Here is a 15,150-nt window from a genome sequence, read left to right on the forward strand (position 1 = left end):
ATTCAATTCAAATTTAAATCTGTTATTGAATTTCCCATTTCGGTGTGTCTTGTATCAACCTTAAAAAAAACAAACAAACAGACCAACAAAACAAACACATACGAAATGATGTATCACTGGTTGCATTCCAGTGTTGTAGAACACGAAGGGTGGAGGTCATAAAACTAAAATTTTACTGAACCTATAATACCTACCTCTGTGTGTACATTTTGTTGTGTCGATCGGTGTATATTTGAACAGCTTGCTGTGGGGGAGTCCACAATCCATAGATCATCATTTTGATTCAAGGTGGAATATATCTAGAGCGCGCATGATTTATACATATTGCTTTGGTTGAACTCATGATCAAGAGATGACCATTTTTATCCTGGTCTTCTTGGCCACATGTTTTATGGTAAGGCATACAAATTCTGTTTGTATGCACCTATTATCACAATAACCAAGTGGCTTGTTTGTAAAGAGAATTCTCATATTGAAGTTTTTAGCAGAAAATTTCAGCAAAATCACTTTAGCTGGTCATAGTGAGACGTCAGGGCAATATGCTACAACACCTACGACAAGAGAGCAATATAGAAGTACAGCAACTCCTCACGTTGAATGTATTTTAACTGTTAAACTACCCATCGAAAGAAGCAAAACGACGTGTGGAGATATGCCAAATGTTTTGACAAAAGACTATTTTCCAAAGAAAATTCGTTAATTTTTTATTTCGACTTATGATTATACTTTTAATAACAATAGAGCCGTTGGCAATGACGACATATAGAAGGTCTTAGCTAAAATAAATGACACTAAGCTCATCGCTAGTCTGGACAACGACGATGCAAAATTCGATATAAAATAAAGCGTAATTATCTGTGTAGAACGTACAGCTTATATTTCGGAGCGTGGATTTGGACGACCGTTGTTCAAGTTATCTTATTATTTCGATAAGTCATGGGTAAGTTGCTAGAAATATTGAAAAAAAATTAATCTTGAAAGCCAAGGATGAGTTTCTTAACCCAATATTTCCTCGTGTTGTTCATACCAGTGTCACATTTTGTATAATTAACAGCGTGTGAACGCGATTTGACCGAATAACTGTGTAAACGGTATAATAAAATAATTGCAATCATATCAATCCATAATCCAATGACAGTAGGTCAGAATTCGTAAGACAATAGTTGTAAACATAGACACAAAACATCACAGAACAGACAGTAAATAGACGGTACACAAACAAGTCATATTCATGAAAGAAAGATATATGGACCTCTGGCCAGAAGACCAAGAGGTGATGTAAGGTGTTTCGAAAATAGTAAGCGCATCCTGCCCCACATGTGGCACCCGCTATATATCAATCTATAAGTCAGATAGGTAGTGGTCACTGACTAAGGCCCAGTATATACCAGCGTGAGTTTAAAGCCTCGGTTGGCATCCCACGTCTGTATGTAGTGTATGTATGTCTGCATTATGTTTGTCTGTATGTATGTCCGTGTCTGTGTCATTGACAGTATTTTTGTTACAAGGTGTCAGCGTACTTTCAGCACATTACACCTTTAATGAAATTGATAGTGACAGTTTTGTAAATATTAAATATTATGTAAATGTTATTTGTAAATATTATTTTTTTAGGACTGGTCAACAGATTATATAAGGGAATTGGTAGTTGTGATAAAAAATCTTAATACAAATACCAGCAGTTACAGAGTAATCTACTTTGTGAAGTTGACAGCCTTATGAAGTTAAAACAAGAACTGAAAGCCACAGACTGTTTCAAGAGAGTGGAAAGCCACAGACTGTTTCAAGAGAGTGGAAGATGGTTTCTACTATGTGGAAAACACAAAAAAAAGGTGCGTATACGTATATAGTACCTACTTGGAGTGAAACCCATGACTTCTGCCATCATACCACCTGACAAGGAAATCTCCTAACTCAGAATGACTGAATCTATCTCGTGTGGTATCAGCTTTACAGAGCAGTCAAAATTGTATCATGTGCACACATGTATGCACTAGCATCCCTTTCACCTGCCATAACTCAGTCCAGCCATTTCTCCCTATGTAGAGCAATGGATCTGGACCATACATGGTGGTGAAAGTAGCATTGTTCATGTTACATGCACATGTTTTTTTTTCAAAACCACATTCCTAATAATAGACAATCTTGGAATCCTCGCATGTATTTCCATAAGTTTGGTTATCTAAAATTTACTTTGATGAGGTTTATTGGTCCCTGCAGACAAAGTCTTGGTGACTTATGATTTGGGCTCCATCAGTACCCCAATGTATGTTTGCACGTCACTTTTTTTCGCGATATAGTGATACAAGATGTTTGTCAGGGGCAATATATACATAAGTTTCATATATGGGGCCCTAACTCAGACATGTCAGTATGGTTAAAAGTTGGACCAAGGTTAATGTTTCATGACATACATAGGCATACATGAATTTTTATTGTGATACAAAATAACTGAAACCAAAGTTCTTCTCAGAGTGTGCCCACAGAAAATTTTCAAATGTTGGTAAGAACACACAATAATATAATTTTTGCCTTGCAAGCCAAATGTGGCTGCCATCAGTGAGAACACATAATTATGCACTTCAATTTGATTGACCAAGTCTGTTGCCAAGGAATGATAAAGTAACATGTTAGGTATAATATGACTTATTAACATGAATGCAAAACTGTCTTCAAAAGTTGGATGATATACTATAAGACGGAATACATTAGCTGTAATTGAGGTTTCTTTGACATAGCAGACCATTTTCAGCCAATATTTCTAATATGAGCCACACTGAAACTGCTGTCATAAAAGAAGACCTTTGTGCTTGGTGTCTGGTGTTGTGTGCTGTGTACCTCTTCCAGACGTCTTCATGTCTATAGTAGCTTCAGAGACAATTGTCTCTATTTTTTCATGTTTAGCACTGTGACACAGAAACGTGTGTGAATTTCTTTCATATTGGGTACAAGGGCAATGGATCTATATCAGGCATATACATATTGATTTTTGTTGTGATACGATCAAATATGGCTGCCTGGCAGAGATTTTGTTATGATTTTTTCATGTTAAGCCCCGTAATGCAGACATGCCTCAACCAACTCTTTCAAATTGGGTACAAGGGCATTGATTGATGCCTTACATAATGCATGTTGATTTTGTTGTGATATGATCCAATATGGGCACCTGGCAGCCATTTTGGTACAATGTTTTGTGTTTTATGGCATAATACAGATATGTCTCAACTGATTTTTTTCAAATTTGGCAAAGGGGCATTGATTTATGCCATACATATACAACTACCACATACACACATTTCTCTGCTCAATTACAACTGATATATCCCAAGTACAAGTGGGGACTATGTCATTGACAGTGACTTGTTTTAATCATATCTCCGCTGTACATCATCTAAGCCAATAGGTCAAAATGTCACTTAAGCAGATGTCAAAGATATTTGAAAACAACGTATTCATACTGCTATTTTAGACCGTACTAAAAGATTCATTAGCAACAATTTAATTTTGATTTGTCTTCTATGTTTCTTTCAGAGACAAAGGTGACATTGACACATGCTGTCAAGAGTGTAATTGTCGCTTATGCGTCAACTTCAGCCCAGATTTCAGCTGACCAGGTATCCTGTGCTGGGAGACACAATTTTTGGAGTGTCCAACAAGAAGTGCTGGAGAAGGATGGGGAGGGAGATGTGATTTGTACAAGGCAGAAACCACTTCAACTGTATGAGCATCTGATCAAAGAGTTTGACCACCGGGATCATGGATACTTGATGGAATCTGTGGTGCAGGTGAGACACAAAACAAATACATCACACCACAGTCCACCCAAATGTTGTCAGAATCAGGTTACTGACTAATAGACATCGTCATTGTTTCCCCATAGCAATTAAAGAGTGGTAGCCAATACCTCCTAATGAACATTTAGCACTGCTGTCGTTTTTTCCAGCAGTATATTTTATATTATATCAAGTCATGGGAATGACAGGTAGAGACACATTGTTTTGAACTATGTACACTAATTCAAAGACCACATTGTTTGCAATTATATACATATTTTCATTTGCTACTTACTCTTTTGTTTGGAACACATACCTGACTGCAGACAGGAAAGAGTTGCATACATAAGGATACAATTCAAACAAAAGTGATCAAAATGATGTATTGCTGCAAGGCAAATCAATGTATTAACATTTACAAAAAAAATTCGTATTTTTCAGGCACTGCTGTAATCGCTGGCCTGTTGAATGATGTCAGTGTAGTGGGAATTGATGCCGATGAAAGATGTATCTCTCACTGCAAAGTGTGATGTGAATCTCTTCTTGGACTTGTAGACTCAGAAGATATGTCTGATATGGAGTAGTCTTATTAGCTCACATTTGGTAGGTGTAGGTGCATCCTGGGCTGTAGATGGAATTTTGTTCAAATTGTAGTGTCTACGCCAAGCCTTATACAACACCACGTAAATCACTCTTTGGGTTGTGAAGTCAACTTAAATTCCTGTCCAGTATGTGTATTCTCCCGCTTTAGTTAGATAAATGGCAAGTAAAAGTCACAGGTGGGAGTAGACAATGATAGAAACACTCCATAGGCGATATTTTGACGAGAGAAAAAGTGTATTTTGTAATGGTTGGCATAGACACCTTAGGTTGACTTTTCCAAACTATAAAAATGAGCTTGAAATGTGAAAATGGTCAAAAATTAATAACTCAGGAAGCACTGTTTGGATTTATCGCTTTAAAATCTGTACTAACCTACTAATATTATGTTGAAAATGCTACTAATGTAGTTTTGGAGAAATTATTGAAATTTTTAGCTTCTATAGACTACTATATTCTGTAGAAGCTTATAGGATCGTCTAATGTCCGGCATCAGTCTGTCTGTATGTATGTATGTATGTAATGTATTATGTATGTATGTATGTATGTATGTATGTATGTATGTATGTATGTATGTATGTATGTATGTATGTATGTATGTATGTATGTATGTATGTGAGGATGTCAATCAACTCTAATATTTTGAAAACCATAGCATCTACCGACTTGATATTTGGTAGGTAGATGCATAATTTCAATATCTCCAGATTTTTTTGTGATTGCGTCAAAAATATGCAAATTAGATCAAAAATTCTATTTTTTTGTAAAAAATCTCTTTCATAACCACCAGTCAGACAGCTTAAATATTAGTGTATAGGTACCTATGGTGGACCTCACTCAATCTTGTTGAAACTGATGAAGTTGTATTTTTAAGAATTTTTTGTCATTTCTAATCAGAAAATCACTTTACTTCAAAACCCCTCATCAGACAGTTTTGATATTTTGTATACAGATGCCAGGGATTGCAGTAGTTGGACTTTTTCAAATTGTGCTGAAATATGCACATTTGTATTTTTTTAGACATTTTGGTCTTTATCTGTTATGTAACTTGTTCTCAAAAACTGCTAGTCTAATAGTTTTGTAATTTTGCATAAAAGTCCCTGAGGTTATTATGAGATAAATCTTTGGCTCAAAGTCTTGGGAAACCCTCACATTTGTATTTTTAGGCATTTTCCTAGTTTATGACCTAAACCTATCTAGGATGAATTGTGAGACAGTATGTTATTTATTTTATTAAACCTTGTTTAACAAGGGTAGCCTGGTAAGCTTCAGTAGGAATGTTGTATATTTTGTATATATGTTGTATATTTCATATCAATTTGTAGTGAAATTTGATCAAGAGAATAAATCTGAGGTTAATTTTGTCATTGGGGACCAATTCTAGCAACCTTCCTGATAAAAAAATGTATCAAGCATATGTATCAGTGCAACTATATACTTCTGTTTACATTCAACTTGTGAAGGATGTTGTTTCATTATAAACAAGACAATAACATATTTTTTTTTTAATATTCTGCTTATGAAGTGTATCTTTTTGTGTCCTTTGCATAGGGAATTGCAACAAGTCAGTCCCCAGGGGTAGGGGTGTCTTGTCTAAGGACAGGGTTCTTCCTGCTATGGTTTATTTATTTTAATATGTTTTACTATGATATATATTGCCAATAAAGAGTTATATTACCAACCCTTTCTTTGCAGCTTTGGTGTCTTTGTCTTATGTTAGCGCTGGTTTTGTAGCGATTTCTTTTTTCGTATTTACGTCCTTTGACAATCTTAAGCGAAGTTTCGTCACTGTGTTGCGTCTATTATCTTACCAGTTTGATTGCGTAATTCGCTAAGGCAAGCAAGGGTAGTAATTTAGTCTACCGGTATTATCTGAGGAGTTTGAGTGCCTAATTTGCCAAAGTAAACGAGGTAAATTACTAATCTGTGGACGCAGTCACCAGATTATCACCGGATTAACTTTGACAGAGTCAACAACGTACGCACCAGCAAGGTATAACTGAAGAAAGGGCTGAACTCTCAAAAGCCGTGTCCACAGAAATCTACTTTACAATAAACATTTCCTAATTTTTCGAACGTCAACAGTTTTCTGACATGTTTAAACGGGGACAGGCCAATTTATGCCTTCGTCGGTTGCTTCTTTGAGCAATAGAACACTAATCGAAGTGGTGGAGTCAGTGTCCCGATGTGGTCCGTCAGACCGGAAGCCGGAACTAGAAACCTTTGACCTTAAAATGTTTTGTTTAAGCCCACATGATCAATAGAGGTAAACAATTAGCCAACATGCTTGGTGGGATCGAGGGTCAAGCTCATAAATGTTTATAAACACGGACAAGACAATCTATGTGTTTTTGACTACAGCCGGTCATCGTTTGGGGAAACTCGCCGCTTGTTACATAAAAACTGACTAGTCGGCAAAAGTATTTTCATATGCTTATTCGTTTCAAGACGAGATGAAAGCTGCGAAGACACATTGGAAGCATAGTAATACTCAACCAGGTTGATCCATACGTTGGGGAGATATTGATGTCACGGTCTTGTCGAACGAAAACGGGGATGTTTAGGCCATAGCAAAGACGATAAATCAGTCAGCTGAATAAAAGAATTTTTTTTGGACACCATATCTTTTTATGTCAGTTTTTAACCCGCGTGAAACCCTGCGTAACAATGTAATAACTATATATAATCAAAACCTTTTGGACATATCTTTTTATGTCAACGTTTGAAAACGCTTCAGAAATGCATGATATAGCATACTGTACTGTACTGTGTACATGTCTGACTGTCGGGGAAACACTTCTTGCGCCGCTGTCGGACTCAGTCGCGCGATCGCGGTGTCTTTCCCCGTCTTTCCCTCACACATTCGTTTTACCAAAAATGTGTTTTTTGTATAAAAAACCCCAGCTATACAGTTAAGGATGTTAGACTTCGAAGTTTATGCAATCCATCATGATATGGCCACTGGCTCGCCTTTACATGTTATGTGGGACTTTGCTCGGAGTTCACTACAATTTGACGTAGGCTTCGTCGACTGATACAATGAAATACAGTAACAGAGATGTGTACATCGGACACAAATGCGAATGCACTGTTTTTTGCGCCTCCGTCGGACTCAGTTGCTGTGTCTTTCCCTTGCACGTCAGCTTTCTCGAAAATGTGTTTTGTATAAAAACAACTTTACAGTGAAGGATGTGATCCCTCGAAGTTACTAATACACTTGTCGATTTGGTATGCGAAGACACTGACGACCAGTTATGTATTAGTTCTCAAACCTGGTGAAATCATTCCGCGACACTAATCGATATGTCTTTTGGAGAACGTCCTAAGAACCTGACATGACCCTTGTTTGATGCGTTAGGTAGTTGAGTATAAGGATTGATAAAATAATGTATCAAAATATACACAGATTCACGCGACTGCACAATCATATTCTTGGCAGCTCAATGACGTTTATGGCCGAGAGGGCGGGAGTCTCAGACACAAGGGAGCATAACCAGTATGCAGTACATTGCATGCTTTCCGTGCAAAATCCGGCTTTGACTAATGTTCCCGTCCTGTTTCCGAGCATAACTTTCGAGCTGCGTAGCTAGTAATGTTGAGGTCAAGATATCCGAATCGTTCGTGTTCGAAATGCTTCTTGATTTGCAGAGAGAACACTCGGCCTTCTTGTTTGTGTTTTAACTTAGCACATGGGGTCAATTGAAAAATTCAAAGCAAAATACCGCGGTGTATAAAATCTGCAGGCACGTAGTCACCAACCCACAACACTGCTTGTACTGCAGAGCACACAATCGGTCGTATGTAAAACATGTCTTTTGTTATTTGAAAAAGAAGACTAATACAAAAGTGTACGTATTGCAAGAACGCAGTTGATAAACTGGACAAGTTGAAGGCGAGCTCGAACGTCGAGTTAATAAAGTCTTTTCCGTTCTTGTTCTCGACTAACACGGAATTTTTCAATATACCCGTGAAGTCTAATTCAGTTCGATGCGGTGTTAGGCACGTCGACCAACGTGGTTTTTGCCGGGCCAGCAGGAAGAGTATAAACACATCTCCGATACGTTACCAAAGTGTGTTCAAAATAATCGCAATCATACCAATCCATAATCCAATAACACTAGGTCAAAATTTGTAAGACAATAGTAGTAAACATAGACACAAAACAGCACAGAACAGACAGTATATAGACGGTACAAACAAAGTCAAATTCATGAAAGAAAGATATATTGACCTCTGGCCAAAAGACCAAGAAGTGATGTCAGGTGTTTCGAAAATAGTAAGCGCATCCTGCCCCACATGTGGCACCCGCCATATATCAATCTGTAAGTCAGATAGGTAGTGGTCACTAACTAAGGCCCAATGTCACCGATGCCATCAGTGATCATTTGTCGAAGAGAGATATTGTATTTATCTACCAGCTTGCGATACCTGCCAAAAAAGCGTTTGAATGTAGAGACAAGTCTTGCTCTGGTGTAACCTTGATTTAACAGTTTGAAAGAGAGATGGCCATCTCTCTACAAAATCACCATATGAACTGCATGCTCTTGCATATCGTATAAGCTGGGAAATGTATACCCATAAGCAGGTGAGAGTGGAATATTACTGATGAGGTGTGGAAAATTAATTATACTAAAGTTGAAATCATCTCTCTTGTCATATAGCCTAGTAGAAAGGTGACCATTGGAGTCAAATTCAAGTAAAATGTCCAGATATGAAGCAGAAGAGGCCGTTTCTTGAGTTTCTTTAATCTCAAATTCTGGAGGATAAATCATAGCGAGATATTTACTGAATTCAGAGTTATTCAATGAAATAACATCGTCTATGTATCTAAATACCACGCATACGCATTCCTGGGAGGTCCTCCTTTCCGACCTGTTTGTTTACAAATGAATATTCAAGTTTGTTTTGCCTTCTGTTTGTTTCTGAATACATGAATATAAAGTGTCCACTAGTTTTACGGACCACCTCTGGACACGGCTTTTGAGAGTTTCAGCCCTTTCTTCAGTTATACCTTGCTGGTGCGTTCGTTGTTGGACTTTGTCAAAGTTAATCCGGTGATAATCCGATGAGAGCGTCCACAGATTAGTAATTTACCCTTGGTTACTTTGGCTAATTAGGCACTCAAACTCATCAGATAATAGACGCAGCATGTTGATAAAACGTATACGCAAGATTGTCAAGGGCAGTGCTAAGCTAAGACCGAAACACCAAAGGCTGGTAGAATATATCTTTATTAGCGATACAACGAAACACCTACCCACCCTTGGGGACGGACATGTAGACATCTTCAGTTATACCTTGCTGGTGCGTTCGTTGTTGACTTTGTCAAAGTTAATCCGGTGATAATCTGATGAGAGCGTCCACAGATTAGTAATTTACCCATGTACTTCGTTCATACAGGCAAAAATTGAAACGTTTCAGCGACTTTATTTGTGATTTGTAAACACAGGGATTAATAGTTTGGGTCCGCTCGTGTCCATACTCACAAAATTAAGCCATTGTTTTGATATTTAAGACGTCTTAATGCGCCCTCTCGAGTTCAAAAGGTGTGTATGGCCAAGCATACTGCATAACAAGATGGCTGAAACGAACGACGTCGTACTGGCTGTAAAGAATGTGAAAGAGGCTCCCCACCGAACTATCCAAAATGTTTTTGTGTCGAGTTTGTGTTTTATTCGTTTCTAAATTGTGTTCCTACATTCTTATCCGATTGTTTGTGTTAATAAAAATGTTTGTTTCGCCTCGCCATAAGCTTTCCTCACACATACAAAACATTACCGTCCACACTAATCCAAACTTCCCTACAAATATCCGAGGCGAAACAAACATTTAACACAAACAATCGGATAAGAATGTAGGAACACATTTTAAAACGAATCAAACACAAACTTAATGACTCAATCGAATATTTTTGTTCCCAATTAATAAATCATATAGACAATCTCAATTCTCGGTTTATGGCAATTTTTGTCGACTGATAAAAGTCTTTTCATCTTCAACATTCCATTCTAATTTCACCTACGGTATATAATATCCTAACCTCCTGTGACTTTCCTTCTAAACGTTGATTTGCCTTGTGCACCAAAGAGATGCTGTATTTTATGCCAAACGATGAAAAAATATGTGAAGAAATAACCATGTATCAGTCAGTACGGCAGGCGAAACCCGGACGGCCATACCGATATTGGAGACAGAGCAGAGTAGATCGAAACGCAAACGGGGTGTTATTATAGGAAAGGCGGTGACTTATTTTACAGCTGAATAAAATGCTGTCTCTGGTTGTGTAAGTCTGTTGATCGAAATATATATTTTGTTCCCAGTTGATTAATCATGGGGGATGGCAGTCTCGATCTCCCCTTTATGGTTCGATATTTACTGACTCGTTCCCTCTCATTTTTGTCAATCAATGAAAGCATTTTCGTCTTCCATATTCAATATTACTTTGACCGATGTTACATCCTGACCTATACTGTCATTAGTTTTGACCAACGTACAAAGATATTGCCCATGCGTCCGGCTGATGAGATGTTTTGCAAAACGGTGAAGAAATGGGGGCCCGGGAGACATCGATGTCAGTCTTTCCGGACTGTTTACATGTAGCTAATAGGGGATATCAAAGGAGATGAATCAGTTAGTTGAATAAAACATAACTTTTCGGACTTATTTTATGTCAATTTTGTCAATGTCGGACTTTTGATTCGATTGAGAAACCAGAATCACCTACAGAGATGTCTGTATTAAACACGACGAACAATTGGGAATAGTTTGTTATGCTACTGTCGGTCTCAGTCGTGGTGTCTCTCCATAAAATTTCGAAGCTATAGGTCTACACTTGTCGTTTCGATTCACAGGTAGCGGTACACCGATGACCAGATATTGTACTGTTCTTAAAACTAGTCTAAGCAATTTTACGACACTGCACTATTGCCAATCGTGTCTCCCCGTGAACGTCCTTGAATCTATGGACGTGACCATTGTTTTACTGCGCCCATTAGAGTGTAAACCCCTGTTCGTTACCAGCAGAATACTTTTTAAAGTTCTGTACATCAGTGTACACTGTGTGTATAAGCCCTAAACCTAGTTTAATTCAATTATGGAAAGGTATTAAAGAATAAAGGGTCGTTACAGTTGCTAAAATTGCGAGGAAAAACGGCACTTTTTACTCAAATAGTCCTATTCACAAGCTCTATTGTTTTAAATCACGTCCATGGTGTGCTGTTGATTTTCATTCTTTCGTGCAATTTCATTCGCTTGAAGCAATTATCCTTTCATTTGACTGCTCTGTGGGACTCTTCTGAATATGTGTTTTGGATAAAAAGAACTCTACAGTGAAAGACATAAACTTCGACGGTGATAGGTATACAATATCGGTTCTCGACGGTGATAGGTATACAATATCGGTTCGATGTGTGAAGATATACAGATTACAAGTTATTTTAGAAGTTCTCAAAACCAGTAAAAATAATTCTGCGCGCCACTTGATAATTAAACTTGATATTGATAATTTCTTCTTGTGAACGTCCTTGAATCCGTGACCGCGACCATTGTTTTCGAAGTGTTCGACGGTGGATGATCGGTAGATTAATGAAGATATATGTTACTGAACTATCGTGTGATTGTTTAATAGCATGGTTAGGTAATAGACGGTGTAGTCTGTAGAGGCGATACGGCGAAATTCCACGGCCCAAGGGAGCGTACATCGCATGGTTTCTTACAACGAACCATAGACAGAGCCGTCGGTTCCATAGCTACTACGTGAAATCCGGCCTCACCGATGTCCCGGGCCGATGTCCCTGTCCTGATTCGGAGAACAACTTTCAAGCTGCGTGTTGAGGTTCAGATGTCCGATTTTTTCATATTCAAAAGGCTTATTGATTTACAGAGAACGCCCGTCTTGTTTTTAGCTTTAACTTAGCGCAAGATGGCAATTGAAAATTCAAAGCCAAATAGCCAGTGGGAAAAAAATAGACGACTCGCTCTCACCAGCGGTCGAGGTCGCAATGAAAAAAAAATCGAAATCTCTGAAATCGGTATCATTGCTCCGCCATGTTTATTGTTGGTTGTACGGCCAGTTTAAAGTCACAGACTTTCTTCAAGGTAAAGTTCATATAATTGCCATACCGCGAAGTTCCCTGTGCATTTCAATATGTCTATTTGGAAGCAAAAGCGCCACGGACATTCGATCGATGGTGACGAACTTCTCCAGGGCGTGACATGTCACCAGTTACGAACTTTACCGGTTTTCGATACGAAATATGCAATATATTATCAGCGTTGTTCACGTTGTGTTTTGAGTTTGATATGGAATATAACAGGAAAACACTAACAATTAGAGTGACGATAGAGACCATGCCCGATACGGAAAAATTGACATCAACTACTTGCAATGAGCAGTGACCTGAAACTTCAGACTGATATATAAATGTCGACAATATAAAACATTGAAATGCCGGAGAGAGAGAGGGAGAAAGAGGTTTACGCGGTCGCGAACTGATTATACTCTTTCGGATATGACTTCGGTGTAGACGATACACAGACATCGAAAATGTGCACCTACTTTCCAGAAATTCGACTAATCTTATAATAAAGAGTGGAACAAATCCAAAAGTGTTGGTGGAAGTAAATCTTCAGATGTTGGTTTTCTAAAGTTAGATAATACTTACAGAAATATGGTCGTCATAGTCTTCTTTTAAAAACTATTATCTTCAACACCACGTTTCTTATGATCGGTGATGACATTTTTTATTATTTTTACAAACTTTCAATGCATCAAACGCTATAAGACTATCTCATCTGCCTGTCAAGGAGTTACAATATATTTCCAAGGGCTGGCACACGATGTCAACTTACGTGTCGTCCGTCGAGCGGCCGGTGGCAGTCTCACAGATTGTTCCGTTTGTAATCGCGGCCACTTTGATTTTGATGTGACACCAACGTGCGTTTGAGGTTTTTTTGTTACGAAATTTGTCGACCTCACAAAATTTCACAGTCCATGCTTTGAAGCAGTCTCAACATGGCAAAAATGTCTCGCTTAAATTTCATCCTCGTCGTTCCAATTAAATTCGACCACTAAATTATTTCGGCAGTTTTAATTTCCTATTAATTCGACGTTTTTCAAATCGTAATGAATTTTTTCTGGTCGAATTGATAGGGTTTTTGGTATCAAGCGTATCTCTTCGTGGGATCAGTATACCGCGAGATGTAGTACTGTGTTCGGCAGCCATGGCGAAAGTGAATATTGTATATTGGTTGTTGTTTGTTTTATGTTACAAATACCTGTCGCGTGAGGGCGTTTGAAACGCTTCTGAAGCGGCTCAGTCTGTCCACACAGCGATTTGCGGATAGAGTTAATCCCTACAACGGCTCTGGTCGGGCCGACTAAACCGTCTCAAATCTGAAACGCTTCAGAACCATTTCGGAGTGTCCACACATAACTTTCTGTGTCAGTATTGGCCCAGAACCGTTTCAGAGACGTTTCAATGGCCTGTGTATGAACGGCATATAATTAGGCACTCAAACTCATCAGATAATAGACGCAGCGTGTTGATAAAACGTATACGCAAGATTGTCAAGGGCAGTGCTAAGCTAAGACCGAAACACCAAAGGCTGGTAGAATATATCTTTATTAGCGATACAACGAAAACACTACCCACCCTTGGGGACGGACATGTAGACAACCCCCTGTGGTCCTTTGTACGAAATTTCTTGCATGGATGGGTGTATCCCTTGCAAGAAATTTCTTGCATGGGTGGGTGTGTCCCTTGCAAGAAATTTCTTGCATGGATCACGGCGACCCAATAAGTATTACTGAGTTTTCACACTGTTTTCTCTATCATTTTCTCTGCTTTCTTCATGCTCTGAATGATCGGAATAAATAAAATAAATGGTTTACATAACCTAACCTAGCCTCTGTGACTCTTTATTTATTTTACACTCCATTACACGGACGTATATCTCTCATACACACATGCTGTAATTAATTAGTCAACACAACTAATTATGCTAATCCGTGGACTTATCAGAGTTGGTCAACATCGGAAAGATAGTGATGTTAATGAAAAAGGAGAAGGTATGAAGATCTTGGGAAACATGTCCCGAGGACGTCCGTAAACCTAGTGGACGCTTATATATTCATGATATGCGCAAACAAACACTGCTCATTATTCAAAAATAAACGGGAAGTTAGATCGAAAGGAACGCTGGAAACGCGCATGCTTTTCGTTGCCAAGCGCCAAATTCTAACATAACTAAGCAGACATGGTCCTGCTCCATGTAACAAATGCCACCCAGAAAGTATCGACCGGCCAAGCAGAAAAAGATCGCCGGAGTGGCCGTTTAATGAGTTTTTCAACAAAATTATATAGATGTATGTTTCACGTCGTCGTTTTCTGGGAGTGTATATACCAAGTATAATTTACAAACCGCGTCGTGATTGAAGGCACAATGGTGACACATTAGCAGCAGCACACACTGGAGAATTTTGGCCAGCACTGTGAATTTTTTAAACCAGTCACCTTCATTTCTCTGCACTCGCTATTAACTCCATGTCTACCGGTAACATATCGTTATTTTCTGTCTCAAAGTACGTACCAGCAACAGGCCTTTGACGTCAAAGTCGGTTGTTTTCTGGTATACGGTAGCAACCAAGCTCATGACCAGAATGACTGTACGGCGTCAAAGAGTTATCTCGCCGGTTACTTTTTTCGCATAATAAAAGAGAGTTGGTCGCTACATGGAGCTAGTTTCTAGCTCCATGGTCGCTACTAGTCTATTAAAG

Source organism: Ptychodera flava, chromosome 2 (assembly GCF_041260155.1).
Source record: "Ptychodera flava strain L36383 chromosome 2, AS_Pfla_20210202, whole genome shotgun sequence".
In the NCBI taxonomy this organism is placed as follows: Eukaryota; Metazoa; Hemichordata; class Enteropneusta; family Ptychoderidae; genus Ptychodera; species Ptychodera flava.